This window comes from Mustela nivalis (genome assembly GCF_964662115.1).
Source record: "Mustela nivalis genome assembly, chromosome: 13".
NCBI classification, from domain to species: domain Eukaryota; kingdom Metazoa; phylum Chordata; class Mammalia; order Carnivora; family Mustelidae; genus Mustela; species Mustela nivalis.
In genome coordinates this window covers 57,313,366-57,330,191 of record NC_139032.1, presented here as the reverse complement: position 1 = coordinate 57,330,191, position 16,826 = coordinate 57,313,366, and the positions used below count along the sequence as shown (strand labels likewise).

Below are 16,826 nucleotides of genomic sequence, written 5' to 3'. Positions count from 1 at the left end.
GAAAAAATAAAAAGAATTCCCTGGTACTCACCAAGCTACAACAGTGATCAACCCTGGGTTGCTCTTCTTTCACCTATACCCCACTGGATTATTTTTAATAACTTGTTTCATTTATAATCTTCTCTGTCTCGTATTTCTGCAAACCCATTCTGCAAACTGGTAATTATATCTCAAGGTCTGATTAGATTCGGATACAACTTTTTTGTGAAGAATACTTCTGAGGTGTACTGAGTACTTCCTGTTGCATCATATCAGGAAGGAGGCAGAGGACCCATGGTTGTCCTACCTTCTGTGAAAGTCAGATTAATTAATGGTGTAGTTAGACTTGTAGCTCCATCATACACATTCTCTTCAACCTTTCATCTAATGTTTTGAGCAGCCATTGCTGGTCTGCCTCAGTGCATTATTTAATCAGGACTTTCCTGTGCATTTTTTTTTTTTTTAAGATTTATTTGACAGAGAGAGAGAGATCACAGGTAGGCAGAGAGGCAGGCAGAGAGGCAGGCACAGAGAGAGTGGGGAAGCAGGCTCCCCGCTGAGCAGAGAGCCCTATGTGGGGCTCGATTCAAGGACCCTGAGATCATGACCTGAGCCGAAGGCAGAGGCTTAACCCACTGAGCCACCCAGGCACCCCAGGACTTTCCTGTACATTTACATAGCAAAGAATTCCTGTTACTTGTAGCCTATACTCTTTCCGCGCTGCCCCCCAGCCCCAGCCCCACACAAACAGGTATTACAGATATCCCTAGGCCTTTGCCCTTATTCTGTACCTTCATTTCCTTCCTTATCAGCCCAAGATGGCCTTAGGATATCTGCAGACCAGGTACTCACTCAGCTTCACTGAAGACCTTTATTTCTCTGAGGGAGGGTCCTTACTTGGAGTCTGTTCTCACTGAGACAATATTCTCTCTCCCATGAAGTTTCTGGGTCTGTTCTCTCTGAATCTTGCTAAGCCCATGCTTGAGCATGGGGAGAGTGAAGGCAGGTCCAGTGTTCTCCTCCCCTGGGAGGGAATTCAGCAGGGGCTGAGTTTATTTTACCTTCCCAGGGATTTCTAAGCAGCCTTCTTCTCTGCTGAAGACAGTCTTTCTCACTTGTTTCCTCAGATTCCTGCCCCAGCCTGGGCCCTGGCAGGGACCCAGGCCTGATTTCCTGTTTAGCTGGGCTGTGGGTTGGGAGAGTTGGAGGAGGGGAAGGGCAGTCAGCTCTAGCACTCTTAGGCCCTTTTCTCTTTCTAGCCAAGTTTAAAAACCTATGAGAGCCAGAACAGAGCCATCACCTTCTGGTACTTTAGCATTCCTGTTCTGTTTAAGATCTCCACACTTAGTTTCTCTCCTTAAAAAGAAAAGATTGTGAAGACTGTCTTCTGGGTGCATGTGCCCCCAACAAACACAATGCAGGTACCATGGGTGCTGTGAGCCAGCTAACCAGAAAGGCACACAGAAGTTGAGAGCTGCTTCTTGCAAGGCTGAACCCACTGCTGCCCACAAGAGTACTGTACCTCTACCACCCCATCTTACTAGCTATTAATCCTTTGTCACAGGTCCAGTGCAGTAGAGAATCTGTTGCGGCAGAAGATGTGCAGGCTGGCTAGGGATTTGTCCATGCAACAGTCAGAAAACATTAGGAGTTCTGTAGTGACACCCTATCACCTGTAGAGGATTTCTGATGAGAGTCTCATAGCCCTGAATGCCCCACTCACATTCCTCTTCATGCCAAGTTCTTCCCTGGGCAATGAGGATTCACAGGGCCTCATTCTGTCTTGAGAAGAGACCTGTCACAGATTACTTTTTTGCTCCTTTCTCCCAGGTGACCACAGCAGGAATTGTGTGAAGACCTGTTCCCTATATCCCCTATGAAAGGAGATAGCAGAGGAAGATGTTGCCAAGTAGTAGGGGTACCCTGTGCAGCCCCTGACATTTCAACAGCTTCCCTCTTGTTCTTATTATAAAGCCTCAAATCCTTAATATGGCCTGCAAAGCCTTATGTGATCTGGCTCCTGCCTCCTCCAGCTCACCTTGTACTATGTTTACCCCCATCACTGCACCCAACCTTATTGGCTTTTCCTCTATTTCTCTGATGTCCCAGGGCCCATTCTGTTTTAGTGCTTTTGCACATGTTCCTTCTGCCTGGAATGCTTTCCCTCTACCTTCTACCATTTTGGGTTCACTCTTACTCATCCTTCAGATCTCAGTTCAGCTATAATTTCATCACAGAGGGCTTCCTTCAAACTCTAGATATTGTCAGTGGCCCTCTTATTGCGGTTTTTTGTTTATACTTAAACATATGTTTGTATGATTACTCTACTCATATGGGTCCTTCTAAAGGCCACATTTCATGAAAGCAGAGATTATATCTATTTTTACTTCTCATTATGTCTCCTGTGCCTTGTAAGGTGCCCTGCACACAGTAAACATTCACTAGATATCTCTTGAATGAATGAATGAATGAATGAATGAATGAGTGAATTCAGTCTTATCTCCTTTGCTTAGTTATACTATGTCATATCCGACTGTCATAGTCAACCCTATACCCTGTGATGTGTCCCCAGCTGCTTATGGGCACTTACTAGGTGTTTTCCACCAGATACACGTTTCACTTAATCCTTTCAACAATATGAAGAAGCTATACTCTTAATCTACAAAGAAGACAAGTGAGACCCCAAGGTCACACAGCTAATAGCAAAACCCTTATTTAAACCCACTTGTGAAGGCAAAGCCTATGCTCTTAAGCATAACACTACACTGCCCCCTTTTGGCAGTTTGGAGAGTTGTCACAGGTTTTTTCTGTCGCAGGGCTTTTTCTGTCATAGGGTCCTGGTTAATTTCAACCCTAAATCAATAATTTTTGGAACTTAAAGCCCTTAAAAGCCATGATTAAGTTCCAGGTTTCTGCTTTTAGGCCAGACTGTGGAAGTATACAGGGAAGAGAATTCAACCTGGACTCCCCAGTGTCCCAGGATGCCTGTGTCTTTGGGTCTGTCTCCCATCTGTTTTCCTTAGGCCCTTTTCTAGCCTCGAGGGCTTAATGCAGTGTCCTATTTTAAAGAACAGAAAGGCCAGCTGTTAAAATGGCCTGATCAACCGTGTTCTGGGGAATAAACATGGCCTGATTAAGATTCTAGGAAAGATCATTGAGAAGGGGAGAGTTTGTCTCTTTGTGATTTAGTCACTAAAGATAGAGTTCTGGAAATTGCCTTCACAGCTTTCCTAGGAAACTGAGACTCAGGAAGAGGGCAATATCTCTTGCTGTTGATTAGAAAAACTTCAGTTAGTCAGTATCCCCAGCTCCTTTTTAGTGGCTAGGGAATTTGGGACTGATGAATACTGTAGACTAGATGGAAACAAAGTAAGCGAGGAGAGAGCAGCATGAAACAAAACAGAACAAAACTCAGCTACCATTTGTTATATGTGTCAAGCATGCTGTGAACCATTTTACATACAGAGTTTCATGTTATTTTAACACTGGCCCTGTGAAGTGGGTGATATTACATGCCTAGAAGGGAAAGGGATGTTAAGAAAGGTAATTTGCGGGGCGCCTGGGTTGCTCAGATGGTTGAGCATCTGCCTTTAGCTCAGGTCATGATCTCCAGGTCCTGGGATTGAGCCCCACATTAGACTCCCAGCTCATCAGGGAGTCTGCTTCTGCTCTCCCTCTGCTTATGATCTCTCTGTTGTTTCTTTCTCAAGTGAATAAATAAAATCTTAAAAAAAAAAAAAAGATTTTAAAGAAATGTAATTCACCAAAGGTCATACAACTGACTGTCATAGAACTACTCTAGGTGCTTCTGACTTCAGAACCTGAGTACTTTGTGCACCCTGTTGCTGAGAGTATATGCTGCTGTAGCCTCTCTGGAAAAACAACTGGCAGTAAGATGTGTGCATACCCATTGACCCCCCTCAGCAGTTTTACTTCCAGGAATTTATTAAATTAAAGAAACAGACAAGTGTATAAAGACTTTTTAAATAAGATATTATAGTAGCTATAAATAAATAAATAGTAACAATGTTATAACATTATAATAGTTATAGTAGATGCAACATTATGATGATGGGAGAGGAGAAAAAAAAAGAAACAACATGAATCTCCATCAGTGGGGATTAAGTAAATAAATCATGATACATCCATCCCACAACAGACCTATAGGCAGCCTTTTATTTTTATATTTTTTAAAGATTGATTTATTTATTTGAGAGAGAGAGAGAACACATGTACATAAGCAGGGGGAGGAATAGAGGGGGAGGGAAAGAAGATAGACCCTGCAGAGCTCAATCTCAAGACCCAGAGATCAAGACCTGAGCAGAAACCAAGAGTCAGAGGCTTAGCTGACTGAGCCACTCAGGTGCTCCTCGGCAGCCTTTTAAAAGGAGGAGATAAAATCTAATATAAGATCTAGCATGGAAAGATGTTCAAGATATATATCTTTTTTATTGTGGTAAAATGCATTTAACATAAGAGTTACTATTTTCATATATCATTTGGAATATGGATGATATGATTCATCTTTGCCTACCCAGGAGATAGAGCCTTTACCTCATAATTCCCATATTTTTCAATCAAGTATGCACATCAACAAGTTATTGAGATGAATTGGCTAAGGAAATGCTGCCAGATCCCTGGATGCCACCTATCTGTACAGTCTTATTTCTGCTGGACACCCCATGCTCTAAAGTGGACTGGCAGCCACACTTGACTCAGTTCTTCTCACTTCCTTCTCGGGTTCTGCAGAGCCCTGTAGCTTTGGGGAGGCAGAATGTTTCTTTGAAAAGAGAATGCCATATCGCCGATCAGATACATTTCTGTTTCTTATTTCCTTTTTAGAACTCTCCCACAGTCTCACTTTCACCATAGAAGAGAAGCAAGGGAACAAAATGATTCTCATATTCCCCAAGGTAAAACCATGACACTGATGTGTCAACATTCTGAGTGGTTCTCTTTGGCTTCTGGCCTTCCTCCCATAAGTGTTGCTGCTCATTGTGGTTTTCAGTATGGTGTTTTAATGAGTAAGGTAGGAAAGAGGTCAGGAAACTTGGGACCTAGCCCTGGCTAGGAGACGTTAGGGAAGCTGATTAGCCTACAGAGTTTTAGGTTTTTTCCTCTCTAAGATTGGGCTAATGAAAAGATGCTGGATTTTTAGGGCAGTGAAAATATTCTGTATGATACCATAATGATGGATACATGTCATTTTACCTTTGTCCAGGCCCATAGAATGTACAAAACCAAGACTGAATCATAATGAAAACGATGGTCTTTGAGTGATTTTGATGTATTACTGTAGGTTCATCAGTCATGACAGATATACTACATGGTGGAGGTTGTTGGTAATAGGGGAGGCTATGCATACGTGGGAACAGGGGTACATGGGAACTCTCTGTACCTTCCCCCTCAATTTTGCTCTAAACCTAAAACTGCTTTTCCATTAAAAAAAAAAAAAGAAAGAAAGTCTTTATTTTTATTTTTTAAAATATTTTATTTATTTATTTGATAGAGATCGATCACAAGTAGGCAGAGAGGCAGGTAGAGAGAGAGGGAAAAGCAGACTGCCTGCTGAGCAGAGAGCCTGATATGGGGCTCGATCCCAGGACCCTGGGATCATGACCTGAACCGAAGGCAGAGGCTTTAACCCACTGAGCCACCCAGGTGCACCAAAAAGCCTTTATTTTTAAAAGAGATGCTATTTCTATCTCTTAGGATTTTCAGAGATTTAATGAGATAATAAGAAAAAAGCTTTGAGAGCATACGTTGCAATGCAAACATAAAGATCTATATTCTTCTGGATTTAATCTTTTCTGACTTGCATTATAAACTCTTAACTCAAGAAGCATGTCTTTAAATCTGTTTGCTGTGATGCAGCAACTTAATAGAGTGATATAAAAGATACTGAACAATCTGGAAATCCACTTCATTCTTTTTTTTAAATTAATTTATTTATTTTCAGCATAACAGTATTCATTATTTTTTCACCACACCCAGTGCTCCATGCAATCCGTGCCCTCTATAATACCCAGCACCTGGTACCCCAACCTCCCACCCCCCTGCCACTTCAAACCCCTCAGATTGCTTTTCAGAGTCCATAGTCTCTCATGATTCACCTCTTCTTCCAATTTACCCCAACTCCCTTCTCCTCTCTAACACCCCTTGTCCTCCATGATATTTGTTATGCTCCACAAATAAGTGAAACCATATGATAATTGACTCTCTCTGCTTGACTTATTTCACTCAGCATAATCTCTTCGAGTCCTGTCCACGTTGCTACAAAAGTTGGGTATTCATCCTTTCTGATGGAGGCACAATACTCCATAGTGTATATGGACCACATTTTCCTTATCCATTCATCCATTGAAGGGCATCTTGGTTCTTTCCACAGTTTGGCGACCGTGGCCATTGCTGCTATAAACATTGGGGTACAGATGGCCCTTCTTTTCATGACATCTGTATCTTTGGGGTAAATACCCAGGAGTGCAATTGCAGGGTCATAGGGAAGCTCTATTTTTAATTTCTTGAGGAATCTCCACACTGTTCTCCAAAGAGGCTGCACCAACTTGCATTCCCACTAACAGTGTAATAGGGTTCCTCTTTCTCCACACCCCCTCCGACACATGTTCTTTCCTGTCTTGTTAATTTTGGCCATTCTAACTGGTGTAAGGTGATATCTCAATGTGGTTTTATTTTGAATCTCCCCGAGGCCTAGTGATGATGAACATTTTTTCATGTGTCTGATAGCCATTTGTATGTCTTGACTGGAGAAGTGTCTGTTCATATCTTCTGCCCATTTTTTGAATCAACCTGAGGGGGGCACCTGGATGGCTCAGTCGGTTGAGCATCTGACTTCTTCCGCTGGGGTCATGATCTTGAGGTCCTGGGATTAAGCCCCAAGTCAGGCTCCCCGCGAAGTGGGAAGTCTGCTTGTTCCTCTTCCTCTCCCTCTGCCCCTCCCCCTGCTCATGCTCTCTCTGTCTCTTTCTCTTTCTTTCTCTTTATTCTCTCAAGTAAAGAAATAAATCTTTAAAAAAAAAATCTGGGAAAGGCAGAGGGCAGAGGAGAGTCAGAGACTCATTCTATTTTAACCATTTGTCATTGTTTTAATTATCCCCATTTAACATACATAGCTTTTGTAAGTTAAAGAAACTAATAGAGATTTTTTTGATGGATTAAAATGATAGAGTTAGAAGTAGAGATAGAAATTGGAAGTCGTCTGCACATAGCGCTAACAGCTGGGGCAAAGAGAACAAAGAATTTGGAAAGATGAACAATTGGAGAAGCAACCAGATTGTCAAGTTGGGCCATGTTGTTAAAACTACTGAATACCAGATCAAGGAGTTTTTAAGTGATAGGAGCCATTGAAGGGTTTTGAACAACAGAATGATGTGATGAGAGAAGTGTTTAATTCTCAGAAGGGTAATTTAAGAGTAATGTGTAGGATGAGTTGGAAGAAGAAGAAATGGGGTGGGGAGATGAGTGGGTTACCACTGCAGTGATCCTGAAGTATGTTGATAAGGATCTGAAGCAGGATGTTGGTTTAGAGAACACAGAAAAAAGGGGCACCTGGGTGGCTCAGTGGGTTAAAGCCTCTGCCTTCAGCTTGGGTCATGATTCCAGGATCCTGGAATTGAGCTCCTCATTGGGCTCTCTGCTCGGCAGGGAGCCTGCTTCCCTTCCTCTCTCTCTGCCTGCCTCTCTACCTACTTATGATCTCTGTCTGTCTAAAATCTTAAAAAAAAAAAAAAGAGAGAGAGAGAGAATACAAAAAAAAAAAAAAGGAAACAAAAAGAGAAAAAAGAATGTTACTATATGTTCATGATTAGCTTGTCAGAAATATAAGGAGGAAAGAGGTAGATTAAAATGACCCCCAGGCACATCAAAAGGAGATAGGAGCCAACTTGAAAAAGGTTCCAGTAGCCAAAGCTGAAACAATTTGAATGACAAAATAAATTATGGTAGTATTCGATTATCACCCCCCAAAATAAAATAAATGTATATTAATCCATACTGATATAAATAGTTCAACAAATAAATAAATGAGGGAGAAAGAACAAATCTTCAAGAATTATGATATTTATATAATTTAAAAGTTTATTAGAATTTATTTAAAAGTAGTTTTTTATAGAATGAGAAAAATTTAAAAATTATCCTGAGAACATCATAGTAATAATTGCTGCTGGCAGGATCCACTGATTGCTAAAACTAGTGGGTGAAATTTCAAGGAGAAATAAGAATTTGCACAGCCCATAAGAACTTCTACCAAAATATGTATTAATTACTGTAGTAATCTTAACATCGTCCACAAATTCTTTCATACTCCTCTAGAAAGTGGAACTCAATTCTTCTCCCTTGAGTGTGGCCTGGACTTAGTGACTTGCTTCTGACTAATGGAATATGGTCAAAATAAAAGAAAAATAGACACTTAAGTGGAGAAACCTGGTAAACACTGCCCTAAATGATTAAAATTAGTACCACCAACAATAAGTCATATACCCCCTGATAGGCTGTGATACAAGGACAATTCACCTAGGTGGTATTTTTCTCCCCAAATCCATAACCTCTGTCTAATCATGAGAAAACACAGCAAATCAAAATTGCAGGAATTTTTTTTAAGATTTTATTTATTTATTTGACAGAGAGATCACAAGTAGGCGAGAGGCAGGCAAAGAGAGGGGGGGAAGCAGGTGATGCGGGGCTCGATCCCAGGACCCTGAGATCATGACCTGAGCCGAAAGTAGAGGCTTAACCTACTCAGTCATCCAGGCACCCCAAAATTGCAGGAATGTTTTAAAAAATACCTGACCAGTACTCCTCTAAAGTCAAAGTTGTGAAAGTCAAAAAAAGAGGAAGAAACTAAGGAGACCATGGAGACATATCAATGAAATGCAATATGGAACAGAAAAAGGGGTTTTAATGGAAAAACTGGAGAAATTTGCATAAAGTGTATAGTTTAGTGAATAGTATTGATTTGTTCAATGTAGAATTGATCAACGTACATGGCTGCTAACATTAGGGTAAGCTGTGTGAAGAGTATACAAGAGCTAACATTAGGGTAAGCTGTGTGAAGAGTGTGCACTTTGTAATTCTTCTATAAATATAAGACTGTTTCAAAATAATAAGTTTCTTTAACAACCTTTTATGTTTTGAGTTTATTTAACTGGCAAAGTGGTTTGTGCCATTAACAAGATAAGGGTAGTCAACAGGAAGAAATAGACTAGGGGAAGGGTATGACAGTAGGCAGTTGAAAGTAGTAGGCAGTTGGAAATGTGGGTCTGGAGCTTAAGAGGTCAGAGCTAGAGATATAGATTTGGGTGCAAAACTGAGAGAGAGAGATTTGAAATAATAAGTTGTCAGTGACCACACTAAGGAGAGGATCTATGTCTAGAGTATCAGAGAAAGAACAGTAGGGAGGGTAGTCGGAACAGATAGGGATAGGATGTTTTTACAAAAGCCAAGGGAAAATAGAATCTCCAGAAAGATTTGGTCAGCACTGTCTACTGATACTGAAAGGTAATGGATGGTCACCTGAGAAAAGACCATTGCATTTTATTTAGGAGCCTGTTCTGACCTCAAAGAGAGTAGGGTTAGTAGAGCAGGTATGGAGAGGTGGGGGTGGTGGGCATAGTACTCAAATGCCTGGGATGTCGACAGTGAGGAAGTAAGCTTGCCCAAACCAGACAAAGGAACTTGTGGATGCCAAGAGGTAAGGAACACCTGGAGGAGAGTGGGACAGGAGAGTGGGGCACTCCGGGCAGAGAGGTAGAAAGTTCTGGCTAGAGGAAGCAAGCCAAAAGGCTGGGGCCCAAAGTTTAAGAAGAGGAGAGAACCTTGACCAAAAGAAGCCCCTGCCATTTCCTGGCTGCGGAGCTCAGGCTGAAAGCTAAAGCCCTGGATAAAGAACTGCCTTTTTTCCCCTTTCTGAGCTAGGAGGCCATTTTATTTCCCAAGTCCCAACTAACATCACTGTGGCCTGGAAAGTTAGGCCAGATAGAAGATGAAATAAACTGAGCTTACTCATCCTCTCTTCAGCTTTTCTCTGAGATGGAGAATAGTCTGGTTTTAAAATTAGGCATCAGGGTCGCCTGGGTGGCTCAGTGGTTAAAGCCTCTGCCTTCGGCTCAGGTCATGATCCCAGGGTCCTGGGATTGAGCCTCACATCGGGCTCTCTGCTCGGCAGGGAGCCTGCCTCCTCCTCCTCTCTCTCTCTCTGCCTGCCTCTCTGCCTACTTGTGATCTGTCTGTCAAATAAATAAAAATCTTTAAAAAAAAAAATAAAATAATATTAGACATCAAGCAGTATTAGAGTGATTTCTAGTGTGTGTGTGTGTGTGTGTGTGTGTGTGTGTGTGTGTGATGTGTAATAAAAGCTGCCCTTTATTGACTGCTTACCAGGCATCAAGCGCTGTAGTAAGCACTTCATATGCAGTATCCTATTTTATCCTCCCAGCAATCTTTTGAGATGGATACTATTATTTTCCTTATGTTAAGGTGAAAAACAGGGTGGAAAAGCTGAGCACTGAGACCTAGAACTAAAGTGGGGAGACTAAAGAAGTGCAGGCCACTGAGGCACTACTCATTCTTCCAGCTCTGATCCACTGTTGTACCAGGGGTCCAGTCGAGTGTGTGCCTGCCTCCTTCCTGGGTAGGCCAGAGATCCCGTCTAAATAGCCATCTACAGCAGCTCCGTACTCCAGCTGGTCAGATGGGTGTCCAGATCACTGTTGTCTCCCAGGACATTGACACAGTGACCAAGTGGTACTGGGGTCACTACAGTTGGTGTGACTGGTTCAGGAGCTTTGGAATAGTGTTTGGTAGCTTTATCCTTGGCTATGCCAGAAACCCATCTCTCAAGCAGCAGCTCTTTTCCTGTGCTATTCTGGGCTTTACCCTTAGGGCTCTTCTGTTTGATGGTCACCTTCCTCATCTTCACCATGTAGGCTCTGTGAGGGTCTCCTACCCATCCTGCTGCTTCAATTCCAGGCCATGCCTATACCAGAGTGAACTAAGCTTTACCATTAAACACAGTATCTCTCTAAACCTCCCCCCATACACACCAAGAAATTTATGAAAACCAGATCCAGTGAGGTCAGAAATTTGATCATGATCACACTGACAAGTAAATGGCAGAGGTAGAATTTACTCTAAGACTCATACTTTTAACCACTGCGCTATACTGGCTTTTAATAACACTTGTAGTGTGGGTGTGTGCATGCACACACGCACATGTGCACAACACACACAAACACACACACAAGGCTCCAGGCTGTGTGGCAAGAAGTTAACATGGGATATAGCTCTGGATGGTAAGATTTAGGGTGATTTTTTTCTTCTTTTGTGCTTATCTTGACTTTTTACAGTGACAATATATTCCTCCTAAAATTACAAAAAAGCAATATCTTATTAAGTTTTAAGTTTTGGTATTCTTTGTGAGATTTCTGTAATATCTGTGGTGAGAACCAAACAGTACATTATGCTCAGGTGTGGACAAAGGAGACTATGCCTTCTCTGTAGTAGTACAGGCTCTGCAGTGACAGAGCAGAAAATATGGCCTCTGTGTATGTGCATGCATGTGTGTGTGTGTGTGTACTTGCACGTGTGCAGCGGCCACTGAGGTGAGGGGAGGAGTAACTGATCTGTCTGAGGATGTGCCACATGGAGACCTCTTTCCCTTCCCTGTGACCAGCCACCTTGTCCCTGAGCCAGGCCCATTTATTCTTGGGCTCCCTGAGGGACTGGGAGATAAACACCAAGATCCTCAATTTCCACCTCATCCCTTATTGAAAGTCTGGCCAGCCAACCAGGCTGCTAGCAAGGAGTCCAGCCTGCACCCATAGAGAGTGATTTGAGTTATGGTGGAGCTACTTCAGACAATGGGTCCAAGCAGAGATAGACAGAGAGTAGCCAGTAGCATTTAAGGTCGGCATTAACTGGCATGTGGGGCTCTTGTTCTGGGGCTCTCGTCCAGAGGCTCCAAGATCTTCAGGTGGAGGCGGTTCAGAACCTTGGACAGCTCCTGAAGGAGCCCAGTCTCTCAGGTCTGCAAAGCCACAGTGCCCAAGTCCTTAAGGCCCTTTTTATTTAATTTTGAATAGCTTTCTTATACATGTCTCTGACCTCTTCTGTCTCCGAGTTCAGTCCTATGGATCCAGGGACCCCCCCTCTTATCCTCTCCAGCCCTTGTCCCACTTTCCTCCACACACATCTAGCCTGACTCGAGCTCTTTCTTGAGGTTGCCATCGCTCTGAAGGTGAAATAAACAGCATCTGAGCTGTCCCTGGGCAGGACTGCAGGATTTCAGAGGGAGGAGGTAAGAATCTAGTGGAACAAGGGAGTGTTAAAAGAGCCTTTGGCTCTAATACCCCTGCATTCTGATCTTTAGTCTTGTGTGTGAGGCAGGGGAAACTAAGGAGAAGCACTGAGCAGAATTCAAGGCCTGAAGCTAGAACATTTCATGAGCTATCACCGTGCAATCAGTCTGCCACTGACTATGCACTTGATTTAAAGATACCTCTTTTTAGGGAAAGAGTATGGACATAGGTGGTTGGGGGCAAGTATAGCAAGTAGAAGCAGAAATGAAACTAGTGAGTCCAGAGGTTCACAGCCTGCCACCCCCACCCTAGCCATGCACTTGGGCCCTTGGCAAAAGAGAGTTAGGTTAACACTGCAGAGGGGTTTCCTTCCTGATTCCCCAAATCATCCAAAGGAGGGGTTTGTGAAGAATCTGGAAGGGCAGAGGAATCGAAGTCACCTACTAGGGTTGGATTTTCTAGTTGAAAGCTCCTTCTCTACTTCCAAGCCTCTTCCATAGCTAAATGAATCAAAGCCAACAGATGAGGCTACTGTGCTCTCACTTGGATTGCCTTAGCTGGTGAGTGAGGAGGGTAGGTAAGTTTACCTGGACTGAAGGTGAGTGAAAGCACTCATGATCCCATCCCTCCCAACGAGCTCTGCTCTGGGCCTTATGTAAGGCTCTGCATTGTTTTCTTCACCTCTCATAGACTCCTGGGTCCTATATGAAAGAACTGTCTGAGCTAAAAAGGCCACTGTATGCCTTACACCTCAAAGAACTTCCTGGTCAAAGAAACAGTGCTAAAGCAATATGAAGCCAGCAGAGAACAGCTGCAGGCTCCCACTTTTAGCACCACCGGTCATAATGGGACAGGCTAGGGCAGGGAGGAGAAAAGAGCCTTTAGATTTTGCTGAGCCGTGAGTAGACCTGACAGAGTTTGAACTGGAAGGAGTAGGGCTGCCTCCACCCCACCTGAAGTATAGCTAGATGACAGTCCTGGAGATGGGAGCATTGACAGTGTAGTAACTAATTTAGGGATGAAAAGATACTCAGAGGACCTAGATACAGACTATCCCTCAGGCTGGCTCCTCTCATGTGTTGAAACTGTTTTCTAGCTTCCAGGATAGGCCCTTACTGTGGGATTAAGCACAGGCTATCGACATATAAGGAAGCCTGGACAAGAAACAAGAACAGATGAGGACTCTGTCAGATCCCAAGAGAGTTGTTTGTGTTGGTTTATGTTCAAGTAGAACAGGCCTAACCTCAGCCAGAACTTGCTTTTGGCCTGTTTTCTCAGGGGCAAAGGCTCCCCCATGTTTGCCTTCCCTAACAGCGGATGCTCTGTATTTATTTTTATTAGGAGCAGTGATTATGTGACCACAAACCTTACTAAATTGAATATAATCCTGAGCATTCAGAAGAAACAGTTCAGGACTCAGGGGAAGGAGCAGCTGGCTGGAAAGAAGGGCCCATGAATTCTAATCCCAAGGCTGCCATCTGGCATTGCCCTGGGACAACTCATTTACTCTCTTCCCTGGAGGCTCTTTCTGGAATCTCAGGCCTGAATAAAAACAGACCTGGGAACTGTGAAATGACCTGTCTAGACTCCAAAGTCAGTGCAGTTCACAGGCAAAACTGGAATTCACAGGCCCTATTCTCCAGCTAAAGGTATGCTTACAGTTCAGGGAGGTTTCTTGCGTTTTCCTTTGCTGTCTCCTTCCAAGCGCTCCCATGCCTTGGATGCTTTGCTGCCTGGTAAACATGGTTGTAAGCCTCTGGTTGCCAGAAAGCAGTTTGAGCAGACAGGATCAGAGCAGCTCTGCCCCCATCTCCCTCCAAAGGGCTTTCTGATGGTTTGATTCCAAGCTGGCTTCCCACTCCCCTAAAACTTTGGTGGTGGGAATGTGTATCTGCAAGCAATATCTGAGCCTGGCCCTAGAGTCTCAGATAAAGCTGTTTGCTCAGCTGATGATCAGTCCCCCCAGAGGGCAACCTGAAGTTGGGCTGCTGTTTTGGACCTTAAGTGAGTTATAACTAGGACAACCCTTCAGGTGAGTGAGTAAGTGAGGGTTTGGGGACTTCTGCTTTGGTTGTTCTCCAAAATAACTTCCTGGAAGGCAATCTTTCAGCCCCCAGCCAGAGACTTACATAGAGAAGTGGCCCTACAAAGAGCACACAATACAAGATCTGGCTGGGACACCATTAGACAAGGCCCTGGCACGGCCTGGCAGCCACCAGACTTTTGCCATCTCTGTCACAGAAAAAACCTTGCTGTGGCTCAAACAAATGGAAGCAATCTGTTTGCCTGTCATCAGATTGTGTTCAGTCTCTGTGCTAAGCACTGGGAGGACACAGTAGAAATAGGCATGGCCCCTGCTTGCATGAATGTTTATTAAATAAATTATACAAATATTCAAAGTAAAATTTGATAAGTACATGAAAGAAATGGAAGGAGGTGGTGCTGTGAGAGTATACTATAGGGGGACCTAACCCAAACTGGTATTCGTGGGAACTTTTTGATAAGAGATGATGTGTCTGCTGAGGCCTGAAGGACAAATAAGATGTAGCCAGAAGGGGAGCATGAGGCAGGAAGGCTCTTTGTGCTCTGTCAGAAACAAAGACCAGTGATGCAAATTTTGGTAATCTGGGGGAAGAGTGGCATGGGTTGAGGTTGGGGAACTGGGAGGGAAGGCAAGCAGCTGTCTGTCTGACACATTCGTAGCCCAGTTGAGACCCACCCAAACTGCTGTGGCACACCCCCTGGGGAGGCTGGTGCCTCCTCCATATCCCCAGCACGGGGGACTCTCACAGGGATGCCCAGGAGAGGAGCTTCTAGCCGCAGCTTGGGGTTCACACAAGTGGAGTGGTCACCTGGCAGCAGAGCTCAGAGGAGGGAGGAGGGGCCAAGAAGGACCAGACACTTAACTTCCCCTACAAATGCTCTCTGTACATTTTTCCATTGCTTTGAGCTGTTTATTAATATACAACAGAAGCCATCTCTGCATTTTGATGGTTCTGCTGGGAATTCCCACTATCATCCCCCTCCTGTGTTAGATAAAAAAATGTCAGCTTTCAAAATTTCCTACTTGGATTTCAGAAACTAAATTGCATTACTATGTCCGGTGAGACGGCGCCATTCCCTGTTCCTATCTGCATGCTCCAGGCACCATGAGGCTGATAACATCAGCGTGTCAAAGCAGCTCGATCCCCGACAATTTGTAACTGGCTGGGGCTGGGGCAGAGGGGGTGGGTGGCAAAATTCTCAGAATCCACAGCAGCCTAGGGTTGACTGGATTTTGGGGTTCTTTCAGTACACCATTAGTTCTCCTATCAGTAGAGAGGGAACTTTTCCTGGTCCCACCTAGATGTCACAAGGAATTGAGAAGTACTCTCCTCAACACTGATAGGATAAAATCACTGAAGAGCCAACGGTTTTCCTTGTAGTAGTGAAAGATAGAAGAGAATTGGGAGAAGAGTGGAAGTCATAATAGGAACAATACAGGTCCCTGCTGCCTGTTAAATTAGGTGTCCATGTAGAATCCAAAACACTCCTGGAAATGGTTATTCTCTGCTTCTATGAAGCCCAGATGTGAGGCCTTGTAACTAACCTTTTGATTGCCGTGAGGTTGTGAAGCAAATGAAGAGAAAGCATTGTTCCCCTGCCAGGAAACACAGGAACTTTTGGGGTTTCTTTTCTAGTTGTAACCACCATTTCACTCTATGGAACAAACATTCCTTTCACAGCAAAAATTTTCAACTTACTGGGTTATTTCAAACACATCAAATAGCATAAAACATTCATTCAACTCTGGCAACATTCACAGACCCATTTTTGTATATAAGGAAACAGGCTCTTCATTCCCAAAACATGATGTTTTCAAAATGTAGTAGCTCCCAAGGTCAAGGTTTTGGGAGGAGTCAGTCCAACCTCATTGAGATTGCCAGGGCCAGTGCAAGCCCAGTTTTCCTGCCCGCTGCCCCTTCACCTATAGGTTCTAATGTTTGGGTGCAGGAGACAGACCTAGTATCTACCCTTAACTCTAATTGCACATATCTTATCTTCTCTTACAGTAGAGGCATGCAGTTTACTGACTCCTTCACTATATCTAAGGGATGAATTAATAATTAAGTCAAATTATTCTTTTTTTAAGATTATATTTTTAAATAATCTGTACACCCAGTGTGGGGCTTGAACTTAACAATCTGGGATCAAGAATTGTATGCTCGGGGGTGTCTGGATGGCTCAGAGGGTTAAAGCCTCTGCTTTCTATTCAGGTCATGATCTCAAGGTCTTGGGATTGAGCCCCGCATCGTGCTCTCTGCTCAGCAGAGAACCTGCTTCCTTCTCTCTCTCTGCCTGCCTCTCCGTCTACTTGTGATCTCTGTCAAATAAATAAATAAAATCTTAAAAAAAAAAAAAAAGAATTGTATGCTCTACTGACTGAGCCAGCCTGGCACCCCAAATTCCTTTTTTTTTTTTTTAAATAAACTTTTTGCCCAGAGTGTCTGGGTGGCTGAGTTGGTTCAGTATCTGCCTTCAGCTCAGGTCATGATC

At 43.5% G+C, this 16,826-nt stretch overlaps 1 protein-coding gene and 1 pseudogene across 9 annotated transcripts in view; both read left to right on the top strand.

Moving 5' to 3' along the window:
* Window positions 1–16,826, top strand: part of FAM219A (family with sequence similarity 219 member A) — a 48,884-nt gene that overhangs the window by 8,031 nt on the left and 24,027 nt on the right. The gene's annotated exons all lie outside the window — the stretch shown is intronic.
* On the top strand, window positions 9,581–11,255 carry LOC309847217 (ATP synthase F(0) complex subunit C1, mitochondrial pseudogene; annotated as a pseudogene). The gene is made up of 2 exons: window positions 9,581–9,588; window positions 10,518–11,255. The product of its transcript is annotated as an ATP synthase F(0) complex subunit C1, mitochondrial pseudogene (transcript).